The sequence below is a fragment of the Phyllostomus hastatus genome, unplaced genomic scaffold (genome assembly GCF_019186645.2).
Source record: "Phyllostomus hastatus isolate PE091 unplaced genomic scaffold, TTU_PhHast_1.1 phas_scaffold_1224, whole genome shotgun sequence".
NCBI lineage: Eukaryota > Metazoa > Chordata > Mammalia > Chiroptera > Phyllostomidae > Phyllostomus > Phyllostomus hastatus.
In genome coordinates this window covers 114,780-121,084 of record NW_025334008.1, presented here as the reverse complement: position 1 = coordinate 121,084, position 6,305 = coordinate 114,780, and positions in this window count along the sequence as shown.

The window sequence follows — 6,305 nt, the reverse complement described above, 5'->3', positions numbered from 1 at the left end:
ATCTTTTAAAAAAGGGTATATAAGCCCTGGTGTTTGTGAACTCCCATGCATGGAACTGTTAATATAAATCGTGTGCCTTTTCTGCTGTTAACGGACTTTGTTAGTCCCATTCACAGGCCCCCAGACACTGAACCTAAGAGGACGAGGGAAAGGTTTTCTTCCCCAGCACGCAGAGATGGTGCAAGAAATCACACACATGCAGATTCTATCATTCTGCTCTGTGGTGACTGTCCTTTGAGAAATGAAAACTGGCTTTACATCAGCATGGGGCTGCATTCCTTGGTTTGAAACAGCTCCGCTTTGAAAATGAAATGCAAGATGAAGGAGCAAGAAGTTCCCCGTGGCAGGTTTTCTCCTTCAGTGTGACATTCCAAAGCTTTTGCTCCTTTTATATTTATAGTAACTGATCTTGCTGTATGCATAATGACTGAGTTTTATTTTTAAAAATGAGCACTTATAAATTAACACAGGACTACAAATTTAGTGGCTGTAAACAATACAGATTTACTCTCTTGCAGTTCTGGAGGCCAGAAGCCTGACACGGACCTCACCAGACTAACACCAAGGACTAAGATCAGGGCTGGTTCTTTCTGGATGCTCCAGGGTGAGATGAGATATATAATAAGAAATATACAGGGTCAGGCACAACTAACGCCCCCTTTTTATTACAAAATCTTTTTTTAAAGATTTTATTTATTTTTAGAGAGAGAGGAAGGGAGGGAGAAAGGGAGAGAAACATCAATGTGTGGTGCCTCTTGAGTGCCCCCTACTGGAGACCTGGGCTGCAACCCAGGCATGTGCCCTGACTGGGAATCAAACCAGCAACCATTTGGTTCACAGGTCTGTGCTCAATCCACTGGGCCACATCAGCCAGGGCACCAAATCTTTTGTTACAAAATCACTAGCATGTAATTCGTAACATAACTATCATACTCAAGCACACCGTATGACATTTTAGGTGAAATGTTCAAATTAAAACTATAAATTACAACCATATTATTACCCCACCAACTGCACTCAAGGAGGCGTTACTTCTGCCATGTTCGTGTGGTTCCTGGCCCAGAGCAGCTGGGAATGAGTGGCTGGAGGGGACGTGAAGCAGGGCCCCTGCCCAGGGCAAACCAATAAAGGACTTGAAACAGGAGGCTAGAGACAAAAGGGAGACCTGTCTCTCCCGTTGAATCATCAGTCCTGAGCCTGGCATTCCAAGAATCACAAGCAAAACCAGGATAGTGCAGGAGGAGGGGGGCCCTTGAAGTTCTGTGTGTATTGGCTCCACTAGCTGAAAAAATAAAAGAAAATAAAGCCGTTGAGACTTTGGATTAATCCCAAGGTCTGGAGAGGGGGAAAAGGAGGGGGCACCTAGAAACCCACCAGAGTATACAACCCCTGAACCCCAGGTGCTCAAGTGTATAGAACGAACTTACTAACAAACTAACAACTTTCTTTCCTGTGTACAGGAGGCATTCGGACTGGCTGGGCACTTGCTCACAGCTTTGTGTTGGTGGGTTTCATAAATAAACTTGCTGTCTCCTTTTCACTATACGTGTTTTTCTCTCGCCTGAGTGGGTCTCTTGCCAGCAAGGCAGGAACTGAAAACACAGAACCATGAAGGTGTCTTTTGTTGTGTTAATGAGGTGATTTTTGGAAAGCCCCTAGTTAACCTAAGGATGGGGGCTGGTTGCCAGGAAACCAACCAGGTGATCAGAGGGTTGGAATTTGCAGTACCCTCTCCCTCCCATCCTCCAGGAAGGGGTAAGGGCTGTAGCTGAACTCAGTTGCCAACAGCCAATGATTCAGTCAGTCGTGCCTCTGTAATGAAGCCTCCATAAAAACCCAGAAGGACAGGGTTCAGAGAGCTCCCTGGCTGGTGACCCTGTGGAGCTGTCGGGAGAGGGCATGGCAGCTAGGAGCCCCTTCCGCAGGCCTGGCCCTGTGCATCTCTTCCATCCAGCTATTCCTGACTCATATCCTTTTATTTATTTTCATTTTTAAAAGATGTTCTCTCTTTTTAAAAAGATTTTATTTATTTACTTATTTTTAGAGAGGGGGAAAGTAAGGAGAAAGAGAAGGAGAGAAACATCAATGTGTGGTTGGCTTCTCACATGCCCCCTACTGGAGACCTGGACTACAACCCAGGCATGTGCCCTGACTGGGAATCGAACTGATGACCCTTTGATTCACAAGGTGGTGCTTAATCCACTGAGCCACACCAGCTGGGACCACCCCTCTCTTCTTTTTAATCTTTCTTTTTTAATTCTCACCTGAGGATGTTTTTATTGATTTAGAGCAAGGGTGTCAAACTCATTTTCACCAGGGGTCACATCAGCCTCGTGGTTGCCTTCAAAGGGCCGAATGTAATTTTAGGACTGTATGTGTGTGGGGGGCTCCACCTACAGACCCCCCCAGCTGCCACGGATGAGAATAAGTCTACCAAGACATGATCTGCTTGGGGAGGAAAGGTGGCCGATCTCTCACAGGAGAAGGACCAAGAGCCTATTCCTCCATGGACTTTTATTGGGTTTGTTTACACAAGAATTCAGGTAAAGCTCATTAATCATTGCCAGGAAGTTAGGATCAAACAATAGATAACAAAGAAGTCTGAGGGCCTATTTTGAGTCAGGGTCAGACAGCTAAAGAGCTGTAAAACTTTGAGGAACAAACTTACTTCTTGTTTGGACCCTTATCATTTCATTGAGGGCATTCTAAACAAAGCAGGTTTCACAGGATTTTACATATTCTTTCTTAGGCTTGATTGCCCGGGGAACCTGCCCTTTCCAGCACAGGGCTGTACCACCCTCTGTTATTGTTTCAGGCTTAGGTGGAGCAAGGGAAGTAAGGCAGCCAAGAGATTAGGAGATTTCTCGCAGACAATGAGGACTCAGGCTTTGTCAAAGCCGAGGGGCGGGGGTCCATCACCCCCTTTTGCTGTAGCCCCCAATATCCTTCCTTGTGGGCCTCCCACGTGATCGTGCCTGTATTAGATCGTTCCCCCCTTGGGGAATCTTACCTGTCATTGGCTAACCAACCAAGCACTGGGGGCCAGGCAGGGTGAAGTAAAAGGAGCAGAAGCGGTGCTCCTGCCAGGGAGATAAGCTTTTGTCTCCTTGGTGGCTTGTGGTCCAAGGTCGTTCCCTTAGCCTTAGCCTTGGTGGGGGTTACAACTTCTGAAACCAGGCAGGGAGGTTCCCAACAACTGTATAAATGTGTAGTCCTTGTGCAGGACTGTATCTAAAATTATATTCAGCCCTTTGAAGGCAACCTTGTGGCTGATGTGGCCCCTGGTTTGACACCCCTGATTTAGAGAGGGAAAAGGTGGCAGGGGAGGAAAATCAATGTGAGAGAGAAACATCCATTGGTTGCCTCCCCCACGTGCCTGAACTGGGAATCACACCTGCAGACTATACATGTGCCCTGAGAGGGAATCGAACCCACAACCTTTTCATGTAGAAGACAACACTCCAACTAACTGAGCCACCCAGCCAGGGCTTTTTATTACTTTTCTTTCTAAATATGTTTCACAATTGTTCTTGTCCCTCCAACTGCCGCCAGGACCCACGTCCAGGCCTTGACATCTCATACAGACAGGAAACATGCTTCTGAATTTCTTCCTGTCCACATGGCCTCTTCCAGCCACCCAGAGGGGCTCCTCGATGATCTCATGTCTTACTGTCGAGAAACCAAACACACACGCATGGAACAGACAAAGGGCAGACTATGCACGTGTGAGATCTGACTCAAAGCCTTCAGCAACCAGCCCAGGAAGCCAGCTTCCTCTCCAGAAGTCGGATCTGTAAGAAGTCACACTGTTCTTGCTAGTCACCCGTCTGGGAAGCCAACAAAAACGCCTACAACCGTCGGCCCCCAGCTGCTAGGACTGGGTTAGCGATGGCCAGCCTCGATACTTTCTGCCACACCCGTTTCCAACTTAGTACCGACTGGAGCGAGTTGAATACGCAGCCTTCAGCAGTCCCATCAGATGCCCCATTCAGCTTAACCTGCCTACCTGGTCTGGGATCCCCAGGGCAATGGCCTCCCCTCAGGGTGCCCCTGGAATCTTCTTTTTCCCCCACTACAAAGTTCTCCCATTCTGCCTGCTTGGGAATCTCTGCTAAATGCAAGGGTGATGGCTGACCCCCTTCCCATAGAAAGCTCTGGCTGATATTCTTCGCTCGTTCTCCTTTGGGAGGTCTCTGTTTATTTCCACATTGTCTCAATCCTGCGTCCAGTAATCCACAAGGGCTTTCTGCAGATTAATGCAGCTCTCCGGGGTTATTTTCAAATTATCCCACATCCCTTTCCAATCATAGCTTGTCCGTACAGTCCTAAGAAACTATTTAATGCTGACAAAAATATACTGCGCTGCCCTGGCTGGTGTGGCTCAGTGGGTTGGGCATCGTCCTGTAAACTGGAAGTTCACAGGTTTGATTCGCAGTTGGGACACATACCCTCATTGCAGGTTCTGTCCCGCTTGGGGTGCGTGTGGTCTCTGGTTAGGGGTGTGCGAGAGGCAACCTGTCAATGTTTCTCTCCCTTTCCTTTTCCCTCCCTCCCCTTCTCTCTAAAAGTAATGAAAAACCGTCCTCAGGTGAGGATGAAAATATAATAACATGGTGTATCTGTACACAGTGTTTCTCATGTTGGCATCTTTGCATGTGTTTGTCCTTCACACAGCATTATGCTTTGTCTACAAAATAAAAACCTCAACCCCAATGCCACTTCCCTTGTCCTTCCAGGCCTGCGTGGAGTCATGCTTCTTTCTCCTTTTGGGTGTTTAACCTTGCACTCTCTGCCATTGAGTGCCCACCTGCCATAGAAGCTGGTTCTGCAGTCTCCGTGGTCTGTTTCATCAAATCTACGGGTATAAATTCTTACTGTTCCATGTCTGCTTATCTTGTTTGGCTTATCACTGTTGGCAGCCAAAGAAATGGTTCTCCAGTTTTCGGTAAACTGAATAGAACATTCGCATGAGTCACATCAGGGAACACTTTGCTCATGGCGGGCTTTGTTATGAAAGGAAAAGCAAAACAAACCATGTGTCAGATAATAAAGGCTTCTGATGCCAACGCATTTCTCAGGGGCAAAGCTAAAAATACAGCAAGTTTCATGAAATCAAGCCAAATTCTATATTTGTGTGTAAGATGGGGCATCGTAAGGTAATGGCGTAGAGTTTAAACTTGGCCACCACTTGCTGGTCTGAGTGCATTTACGATTCTGGTGCTTGATTTTTGCTACCGAGGCCAGTCAAGGTAAAACTCTGAATTGTATACCCAACACCACACACGCACAGGCATTCAGGCACACATCACACACACATCGAGTACCACAGATGTTTGAATGGTACCACCTTGCCCTGACTGACATGGCTCAGTGGTTTGGGCATTGTCCACAAAGTGAAAGGTCACTGGTTTGATTCCCAGTCAGGGCACAGGCCTGGGTTGCAGGCCAGGTCCCCAGTAGGGGGCACGTGAGAGGCAACCACACATTGATGTTTCTCTTCCTCTCTTCCTCCCTTTCTTTCTCTAAAAAGTAAATAAATACAATAAAATAGTGGGTAGCATTATAAAATTGGCTTTAAAGAATGAACATAAACTATGCTTCTTGAAATGATGAAGGACTGAAATAGTTATGGCTCTGTACGTGGAGAGGGGATAGCATTCAAGACCACATCGTATCGGGCAACGAACCACACTGAGGAATGAGTTGAGGAGTTTATTATGTCCAGGGGCAGGTGGCTCTAAAACTGTAGTGAAACATGTCCAAATCTCTGTGTTAGAAGTTATCTCCTGCTACCATTTTTGTATTATGGTTTGAAATCAAACGCTAGAACCCGGAAAAAAACTTGAGAATCAACAACAAAAAAGGCTCCCGTGGCTCTGAACAAGGGCTGCGTGACTGGACATGGAGAGCACTGAGGTGGCGGGTGATGCACGCTGGGCGTTTGAGTCAGACAGGAGCCGGCCCGGCCGGGTAGCTCAGGTGGTTAGTGACTCTAAAAAACAGCCCCTGAAGAGGTTAGCCAAGGAGTACATATGCATAACCCATAGACACAGACCAGAGTGTGGTGATGGCCTGGAGGAAGGGGGTGGGGTTGGGGCAGGGTGGAGGAGGTGGGCAAAGGGGAGTGGGGGACGAGGACATCTGTAATAGTATCAACAATAAAAGCAAAAAACAGCCCTAAGAGGATCCTAAAAGAAACTTGGGTCATCTGAGTAAGTGCTTTAAAATTTTTTTACTGTCTCCTGCCTGAAACCTGGGAAGATGCTTGGCTCCAGGGTTACCACGGCAACATCCACTTTCATGTT